We start from the raw sequence: 10,406 nt of genomic DNA, 5'->3' as shown, positions 1-10,406 counted from the left end.
CTTGTGTTATGCAATAGCACAATGCATCTGAGTCTGGGGCTTAGCTGGCTGAAGGTGGTAGTTGTCCTACTCCCATCCCCCCTGCTTCTGTTTCAGTATAGACACAGGATTATTATTATTTTTTTTTTTTAGGATTGCCAGTTCAAAAATTCCCTGAGAACACTTGATTGGCATTGAGACTACCCTATTTCTTAGGTCTTGTGTGCTGGTAATGGGATGGAGGCATACAGTGGAAAAAATAATCCAGATATTCCACCAGAGGGAGCAACGTCCAGCTGAATCTTTTCTATCTGTACTTAATAGTATTAAAAGGTCTACATTTGAAGACTAGATGGTAGACATTAAAAAAGCACACATTTCACCTGCAACCACTGGACTCCAAGGCTTGGGTTTTCAAGTAAGTGTAAGTGGATGTTGCTGCTTTCTTACAGTAGAACAACACTGGAAAAATAGTGTTTGATCCTCAATATTTGCTTCTCAAAAACAAACAGACAAAAAAAAACAACTTGTCAGGCCATAGCTAGAACAGAATAGTAACCATTGTCTTGCTAGATCATTAAAATATAACAGGATTCCCTTAACTGAGTCTGATACAAAAGGTCTCAGAGTGGCGCAGGAATGAGGTAAGGGGTACAGGGCACTCTTTGCATTCTGAATGGAATTTGGGCTGCCTTAGTTCAGCTTTTCCATAAATGTTTGTGGAATGAGTTCAGGTTCATCCTGAGGGTTGCTTATTAGTCCTCTTCCCAAGTCATGTGGAAAATAGCTAGCGGTGCTTTTCAGGGCCAGAAGGTGCTGCTCTCTGGAGCAGCTGCTTGCTTTGAAGTTTGTTTGACAGGGCTCCTTTTATCACTATTGAAGTGTTTCATCAAACCGCGTCTATAGATTCAGAACACACAAAGCTGCAAGCCTCCAGGTTCCCTGTTTCAAATTTTGCGTGTGTGTGTGTAAAAAATATTTTCACCTCTTCAGTCCTTGCAGGATAGATAGATGGTCTTTAAGCTCACCTGGCTTATCCTAGACAAGCCATTCGTCTTAAAAAGGTTGCGTTAACAGCTGCGTCAGGATACTTCTGCGCACACACATATTCCAGCAGCAGGGACTGGCCTGTGTCCAGGAGGTGGACTACACACACTCAGAGTTGTGGCTGTGAGGAAGATTTGACTGGAGATTCCTTTGTCAGTGTTACCCTTAGTCCAGGTGGAGGATTGCGTGTCATGCATTGCTTGCCAGCCTCACTCACAGTCCTGTGAACAGGACAACCAGCACCACTCTCTGTGGAGTTTTCTTTTTGTATTGATTGGGTGGCCTTGGTGGTGCACAGAGAGCATTGATATGTTCTACCTCTTTATATCTCTCTCCTCCCTTCTACTTTTTCAAGTGCTTCCCACAGTACAGGACATGTAATTGGTTTTCCTCCAAGTTTTTAGGTTGTGCGTCTGTTTCTTAGGGGAGTCAGAACAAGGGGTAGGACAGGACACCACATAGTATCCTGAGTGAACCTATCACTTGCAGTGAGAGTAAAACCAGAACCAAATTATGGAAAGGTAAAGAAATGTTTAATAGGGTAGGATTTTTCTGCCAACTGTCCCTCTGTATACCTCTGAGAATCTTTATCAAGGGACTTGAGAGTGAACCAGCTGTCAATGTGGAAACACAGGCATTTACCTGAAATTCTCCATTGTTGCACTTAGATTTTTCCCTTCCAGAGGCCATGCCTGTGTGATTTAGTCTGAGTTGGCACTCTGCATAAGTACCACTGTAACACCGTTTCCTCCTCTCAAGATACTGCAGCAATGTGAAAATCTCCTTGGCTGTGGCCCTGCATCTCCACCAGCTGAGGAATGTAGGTAAGATTTTTTTTCCCCTTTACAGCAAGTGACCACTCCTTGGGTGGTAAAGCGACCTTCCTCCCCACTTAACTGGTCAAGTAACTGCTATGAAGGCAGAAACATGTGGACTGTTAGAATATCATAAGGCTCTTTCCAGCTGGAAAAGGGAAGATGAGGAGAAGACCACCTCCATCGCATATTTGTTGTCTTCATGGTGCTCTGGGCTGCAAGCAGTCAGGACTGAAAATTGTCTGTTTTAAGGCACTAAGACCTGAGTTGCACGGTTGGTTGTGAGTTGCTTAACTTCTTTAATTCACTTGCGCTCTTCTCTTTGAATGTCAAGGGCTATGATTGTCACGGGTAACAGCTGTGGTAGGGGAGGTACTAGCTCAGAAACCACTCCGGCTGAATTTGTGTTTGGTCCTAAAACCTCAGCAAATGAGTTTATTGTGTTTTACAAGAGGAACTGTTCAGAGCCATCCTGGAGAACTTACCCAGCTCGGACCAAGAGTTTGGAGCAGCGGTGAGAGGGGCTCATTTGTAGTTGTCTTATCATCTGAGCCTTTCTTACTAATGCTGCTGGTGTGTTTGCGTGTGTGTGCATGTGTCCATCTGTCCATGTTTTAAAAGTGGGATTACTGCACTGTATGATGTGAAAGGGAAAATGGTCCCTTGAGCTATAAATGTATTTTGTACAGGGAATCATGGAAAATGTGGTAGAATTTTGAATTCAACTTTGTAATAAATACCTCTCAATACCTATTCTTTCTAGCATTCTCTTCCGGGCTATGTCTTGTTTCAGCTCCCCCACCCCATTCCCTTCTCTTCCTCACATGCACAACTGAAGTTCTCCAATGGCGAATCTGAGTTAGGACAGCAGTGATCTACAAGCCAGAAGTCATTGCCAGCATCAGCTTTTAGCATGCAAATGTTGCTGGACTGCAATTCCCGGAGGTCGGGTCTTGCTGCAGTCCAAGCGATGCGCTGATGAGCACAGCAGGAAGCGAAACTGGTACATTTGGCTGAAGATGAAGTACTGTCTGTTGACATGGATTTATTTCTCTATGGTAAAACTGTGTTAAATTGTAAGTATGTGTAATACGTCCTGTTTAATGGGTGTATTCATCAGACTTCTGGTAGGTTGCCTTTAGACATTTAACTTGACAGATCGAGTAATCTTTTCAAGAAACCAACATTTTTCTATGAGTCATTCTTAGAGTGTGTAGTGTCCGTAACATCAGACTGATGACAGTTCTGTACAAATGCGGCCCTTGCTGTGAACTAAATGCAAAAATCTAATAAAACAATGCAAGAACGTAATAAAACTGGAATGTTGTAAATCTGAGTCAGGCTGTACGCCAGGCTGTAGTAACAGGGAAGTGTTTACTTTTGAGTACAGGATAGCAAGGGGTTGCCATTACTAACGTAAAACTAGAAGGGGGGAAAAAATACAGCCGCCTTGTTTGTGGCTACACACTGATGCCTAAATCGTTGCTGGAGGAGAGCCAACCAGTCTGTTTAGACATGGTCCGAGGGCTGTTGAAGTAAAGTCAGGACAGCTGGAAACTGGACTATGCCCTGCACAAAGTGATAAAATAGGCTGACAGGTGGCTAGTGGAAAGCCCATGGATATTTTTGTACCGTTTCGGAAAGTGTAAGTTGGTCTCTGGGTATTGCCTGATTCAGGCTATTATTCTGGAAGGAAGGACTCCTTGTACAGAAGCTGTTCTAGGGTGTAGGGAGATGACTATAAGGAAGAGGAATTAAATACTGTTCAGAGTATGCTGATTACAGCTGAAATAAAACTTCACACTGCCCTCTAAAAGAATGGCTTCTTTATTCAGGTGACTGAGCTCACAGAGGTGATGATTGATGCCATTTGCATAATGCCCCGTACGTGGTTTTCATTATATCATGTTCTGAATCCACCAGGTTTCTGTGTCCCTAAATTACAGCCATTTTCCTTTTCATGTTACTCAACAAGAATGAGTTTTTTATATAACTTGATATTTTCTCTTCGTGTAGATTTTGTGCTCTGTCTTCAAGCTGCTGCTTAATCTTTTTGCTAACCAAACATAGAAGCATTTACTGCAAATTTCTAACTTGCGTTCTCTGTCCCTCTGATCTCTGTGCCTCTTTTCTCATTTTCTTCAGTTTACCTCTATGGTTTCCCAAACTGTTCTCTGTCATCCAACATCAGTCTCCCCAGTTCCATATGCTGAAATAAATTTTCATCACTCCTACCACTACTTCCCGGTTTACATGTGATTTTCTTAGACTTCAGAGTTGTTTTCTCTAAACTGTAGTTCTGTCCCTTGTAATGCATGATCTGGAAATATAAAGTTTGTGCTTTTACCTGAATGGGCATAGCCTACCAAGCGTTATGGTTACTGGAAAATGCTTTTTCCATATTTATCATTCCTGCAGTCATTCTTTTATCTCCAGATTTCATCCAAAGCTCGTTATCCTGCTGTCTTGCAGCTGACACCCTTGCAGTTGATAAAGGGTAGTTCCTGAGCTTCATTCATCCAACTTTTATTCACCATTTAGTTTCGGATGAGGTAGTTCTGGAGCGCCCATGTTTCTCCATTGACCAGAAAGGGAGTTTATGTTCCTCGCCCAGATGAATGTGTCTGTGTTGGGCCAGCTGAGTCCCACCCTGGCTGTGTGCTGATCCCTTAAAATACTTTAGAGACAATAATTTTTTGGTTACAAGGTGGAGAAGGAAACTGGGTGACAAATGGGGAGGAGATGGTTGAGATGAGATTGTGAAGGTACATGAAGTGGTACGTCCTGTAGTAAAATTCATGAACTATGTGGTAACAACCCAAAAAAAGCCAGTGCAGCTGAAGAAAGTGAATTTAAGCAATTTGATAACTTCCAGGCAAAATCCCATGGGAAGCAAGTCTGATGAGAGAGATTTAAATAAAGGATAACAAGAGCACAAACACCGACTGTCCAAGTGCAAAGCAAGGTCAGGAAGAGCCAAAGATCAGAAGTTAAGTAGCACATTCTTAACTGATTTCAAATGCAAAAGAGAGAAGCATATAAAGTGAAAACTGTTGAGTTACTAAGGGCTGCTGTGAAAGAGCCGTGTGGAGGGGGAAAGCAAAATAGGCTGCTTCACAAAAGGAGGATGCAATGAGGAATATCAAAGATAGCAAAACTGTCAGGACATTCATGGTATGAGATGGATCAAGAATTAGACCACTACTTGGCAGAGAGGGAAAGGTACGGATTAACAGATCACTGAGAAGTTGCCCACCCATCTTCAAATGCTTTTATTATAAACGCCCTCCTGGGTTTCTTATTATTTTGTCTACACTGTTTTTTGTCAGGCTCGTTGGTTTCTTCCTTACTTAATCATCCTGTTTGGCCTTTTTGAGCATTAGTGCATTTTTACACTCAGTAAGTCTCCTGAAGTTTCTGTTTATGCCAAGGATTATTTAAAAAAAAAAAAAAGAAAAAGAAAAACCACAACAACGATGTAAGTAGGTTGGAGATATCCTCAGGCAGCTCTTGTAGGACTCATGGGTGCAAGCTATCTGTGCCTGCTGATTTCAAGTCTTTGTTGCTAATGGTTGCTGTTTAATATCCTATTTAGTTACTAATGGATTGGAAAGTGCTTTATGATGTAGCATAAGTATGTCAATCTCTTCAAGACAGAGCCAAAATATTCAACACAACACATTTTGACTGGGGATCAGCAAAATTGTTCAGCAAAATTTCTTGCTGAACTGGAGGAATATTTTTGACAGGGACACAAAACTGGGATGGCTTAGGTGAAGAGAAGGCCTGAAGCCTCAAGAAAAGGATTGTACATGTAGAAGGAATAACACGGGGTTTGCTTTGAAAGCAGATGGCAGAGTGCAAAGCTGAAAGGTGGTGATGCTAGCACAGCCTTGCTGTGAAGGAAAGGATGCAATTAAAGGCAGAATGTCTGTTTTAATAAATCACAGCAAAGGCACTGCTCTCAGAGAAAACTGCTGTAGGACAAATGATTGTAGGAGAGGCGCTGGTCAATAGTATCCATTTGGATTGCAAGGAAGAAGGAAAGAATGGAGTTGAGATCAGAGGAAGGGCAATCGATGAGCATTTCAGAGACTGGCATCAACTGCTTCTGATACAAGGCAAGACCAGTGGGGGAACTTCAGAGGAAGCTTCTCAGGGGGATAAAGCATCCTTCCACCAAGCTTTTGCTGTGACATGTCAGCAGCTGAAGATGATCCAGGCCAGAGTAAGGACAGCTGGGGGAAGATCCAAGCCTGCAGGAGCCAAGTAACCATGCTGACACGGTGCTTGCTGAGGGGCCAGGCATGCTGGCAGAGGTTGCTTCTTGCAGGATCACAGCCTGGTGGGGGGGTAGCAACTGGTGGATTGCCAACAGTGCTAAAGAGGGCACGAGGTGAATGACAACCAAGGTAAGGGCCATGCATCTGTAGCTGCCAGACCTGGTCTGGCATCCTCTCTCCTCTAAAGGCAGGAATACTCAGGCTGGCAGCAATGTGTGGCCTCCTTTGGATTCTCTCCCAGCTTCGTGCCTTGTCAGCCCTTGGTTTGTTTTCACCTGTCTGCAAAAAGTTTTCCCCATCTGAGCCCTGGGAGGCCTAGGATGAACCTGTAGATGCCTAGTACTAAAAGGACATCAAAAAACACATTTTCATTTTGTTCTGCTTTCGAATTCTCTCTCATACACTGTGCCTCCTCCCCCCTTAGCCCAAATCTTCAAGGTCGGTGGTGCTGCCCTGCTCTCCCTGCAGGCACCATGGCAGTCAGCGAGCTCTGCAGCTGTTGCCTTAATCGTTTTATGGGTAAGACTATTCCCTCCTGCATCTCTTTTCCTTCTTGTTATGCAACAGCATTTTGTGATTTGCTTTGCCACTGAGCTGTGCCGCATCATGGCCTGAGGGGGTAGCTTCAGAAGACTGCTGGAAACATGGCACAGCTCCTGCTCCCACCTGAGGATGGGGACGGGGGGCTGGGGCAAGGAAGAGACATCATGGCCTGTGCTTTTGAGGTGGGGGAGAAGGGTGGAAAAGGGGCATTAATCAAGCCCAGGAATCTGGCTCCAAGGTGAGCAGGGAGCCTGAAGCAACTAGATCAGAGGGGCATTATTCATGAGGTCTCGCGGATGTAGAATTGGAAATGAGCAGGAGTCCAAAGGGGGATTTGGTTTTGTTTGAACAGCAGCTGGAACAAAACCTGAAAGTGTCACGGCAGCACACGCACAGCTGTCACCCCTGGGCTAGGCCTAAGTGGCCTCCCTGGGGAGGAAGGTTTGTTCTCCAGGTGCCCTGGGCCTTGAGGGCAGGGCTGGGGGTTGGTGGTTGGAGCTTATTCCCTGTCCTGTTGTACTGTTTTATGAGATTTGGAAGTTTCTTTCCACATGGGCAGACTGAGGCACCGAACAAGTAAAGCAGGCACTTGGCAAGGGAAGTTGTGAATGTTGGTACTGTAATTTGGAGGGGCTGTAGATTAGATTAATGAGACCCACCATGAATTTAAAACATAGGCATGTGGTTTCTGAAGCACAGCAGGGCTTTATTGGAGACTGGCATGTTTCGCTGGAAATCTACCTCCCCTTTCTACAGGTGGCCTAGTGATGATTTTGGAGCAGCCTGTGCTGCTGACCTGGTGGCTCTTCACTCATGACAGCTTCAGGGAAAGTCTTGCAGAAATCCAAGGACGCTTCAGAAAACAGCTGAGCTGCCCTGGCTAGGTGCACGGAGCCAGGGGAGCTGGGGACCAACCATGGAAGGAAACCCACAGGCTGTGGAAATGTTTGCAGTGCTCAACCTCTTGATGCATCCTGGGGCTTCCGTATGCCTGAAGGCTCACTAAATACTTGAACCAGGGGGAGGTTTGTTGTTTTTTCTTCCTTGTAGCTCAGATCCTCCCTGGACTTCACTCTTGCTGTCAGCAGCTCAGTGCTGTGGTAGCAGGAGGAGCTCCCCTGCACGCAAGGAGAAGCACCGCGCCTCTCCAGTCCTGAGCCCTCGCTCTTTTAAGCCATGCAAATGGCTTCTGGGTGTTTCTTACCCTTGAGTTCTTCCAGTCTCCCACCTCAGATCCCTCCTTCAGCTCCCTCCTCCTGTGCTGGAAGACATAGGCTGTCACAGGGGAAAAAATGCTCTTGAGAGCCCCCTTAGCAGTGGGAGAAGGCAGCAGGGGAATGGCTTCTCTGTGGTGTTTCCCTGCCCCCAGATGTGCCCACATCCTGCCCAGAAGGAGCTGGTGCTGCGGGGGGAAGGAAGGAATTCCTTTTGGTTCTTAGCCTCTGCTGGGTTTAGTACTGGAGTGGGCTTTGGGTGCCCGCAGGTGGGCAGGGTGTTGACAACTCACTGCCCCTGCTCCCCATCTTCCACAGGAGAAGGCTCAGCGGGCGTCACTGCCGTTGTGGTCCCGTCCGTACCCACAGCGAGCACTCGGCCTGCAGCCACCATCTGCGGCACAGAGGGGAAGCTGGATGTGAGCCACCATTTTCTATTGCCATCGTGGCTTCAGTGCTGCTGCCCGAGATGTCCTTTCCACCAGGAAGAGCAGATCGGCCTGCGTCTCCTTGTCACCCTGGGCACGGCAGCTGGTGTGGTGCCTGCACAGAGCTGAGGAAAGGTGTCCCGTATCCCAGCCAAATTGCAGGAAGCCTCACTGTGCTGTCTCCCTGTTCCAGCCATCTTCCCCTCCTGCCTGTGCACCCTCTGTAACCATGCCACTCGCATTCAGGAGCTGATCACTCTTAACTTTGATAGCCTGTTTTTTGGGTGCTTCTCTTCCTCTCTTGTCACCCAGCTCTGACTGTATCCAAAATGGTGCTAGGCAAATACTCAGCCTAGGCTGTGCTCTGACTGCGCACACATCCTTCCAGATGGGATGACATTTCATGCTTCTTGCTGGTGTGCTCGATCAGCAGCAAGAAGTTTGTGTTTGCCACTGCTGGGCTCATGTTCACAGCTCTGCTCAGATTAACCTGGTATTCCTGCTTCTGTCCTAGCCCCTCTCTCTGACTCCTTGCAGCTCCAGCAGTTGCAGCGATTTATCACTGGTCCCCAGCGTGTGTTCCCTTTGCAACCAGATGGCCAACACATGGCTTTTAGCATTAACTTGGAGACCACAAGATGGTGCCAGCAGTGGGAAGCACTGAGGGTTGTATGTTCCAGAAGCCCAGCCACGATAAGTTGTGGCTTTTCCTTAGTGTTGTATGGTTCTTATTTAGCCTCCATTCTACAAGAATTTAGAGGTGTAGAGATTGTGTTTTTCAGGCATTTCTTAATGATCGTGAAAGATAAAATGACGTATTTTTAACAGAGAAAACTATTCTTGCATGTGTGTCTTACTGGGACCTGAGACCTTTGACATCAATGAAAGCTTTTCTAGCAATGACATTCAAAGCACAGAGAACCTGGCACCACATTTTCCTCTGGCTCAGTATCCAGAGATCTGGAAGTATTTGTGGGGCTCCATAGTTCCATCTAATGGCTCAATTTCTTTGTGAGTTTGTGGGACTCTTCAATCTTCAAGAGCCTGGATTTAGGTAGAGATCTCTAGCTTCCTCTAACATACATGGAGCTTTTCCCACACAGCATCTTGCCTGGTCTACAGTGAGAACGTGGGATCTCAGAAGCCTGAGAAAACAGCTAATTTGTGCTGGAATATATTATAAATTAATTTCCAGAGACGTCTCCTGTGGCTTCTTGCTGCTGCTGCAGTCCGTGCTGTCAGGCTGGGTCTTTTGGAGAAAGACCCGTGGGAGGGGAGATGTGGCTGGGGCTGAGGATGTTGCACTGTGCCACTGAACCTGCCTCCTTCTGGGGCTGGATTTCAGTACTCTGAGGCGAAGAGCCTCCTTTCTGCATCTATTGAGTCAACGTGCTCCTGTTTTGGTCCCAGGCTGCCGTCTTCTCTCCTAATGACAAGAAATAAGCCTGACGGGTAGTAGCAGAACTTGTAATAAGATCAGCACAATTGTTATTCCAGAGCAGACTGCTGGTTTCAGTGCCATTTGCGCTTTTTGTCTTGCTTGCATCCTTCTGATACCCCCAGCTTGCGTGACTGCTGTGGCTGTCTGCTTGCTGGTGTGCTGCTCTGCTTTCCGTCGTGCCGCTTCAGCCCTCGGCTGCTCGCTCTAAGTTTCCTTTGTGCTGCCTCCATCCCTGGGCCGAATTAAACGCCGCCTTTCCCTCTGAGCAACAGAGGGAAGAAGCTGGGTGTCCTGGAGGCAGAGGGAAGAAGTTGGGTGTCCGGGAGCTGTGTGACAGAGCTGCCTTCTCTCGGTTAGCAGCGTTGCCTGTCCGGCTGCCTCAGTCACCCCTCTCCCAGAGGAGGCAGGGGGCGAGGGGCGTCCCCGAGTGTGGGAGCAGCGCCCCAAGTCCCCATTCTCCTCTGGGGGGGGCCGGGGTCGCCCCCTTTGTCCTCCCCTTGCCCTACCCGTGAGGTGCGAGCCGGGGGGGCTCCTGGGGGGGCTCTAGGGGGACGGTGCCGGGGCCTGTCCCACGGGGGGGCTCCGGGGCGGGGGGACCCGAGGTGAAGGGGGCCGGGGGGGCGGTGGGGAGGTGGCGGCGGAGCGAGGGGCGGGCG

This window comes from Anser brachyrhynchus (assembly GCF_964034855.1).
Source record: "Anser brachyrhynchus genome assembly, chromosome: 5".
Lineage (NCBI taxonomy): Eukaryota > Metazoa > Chordata > Aves > Anseriformes > Anatidae > Anser > Anser brachyrhynchus.
Note: the sequence above shows the minus strand (reverse complement) of the source record.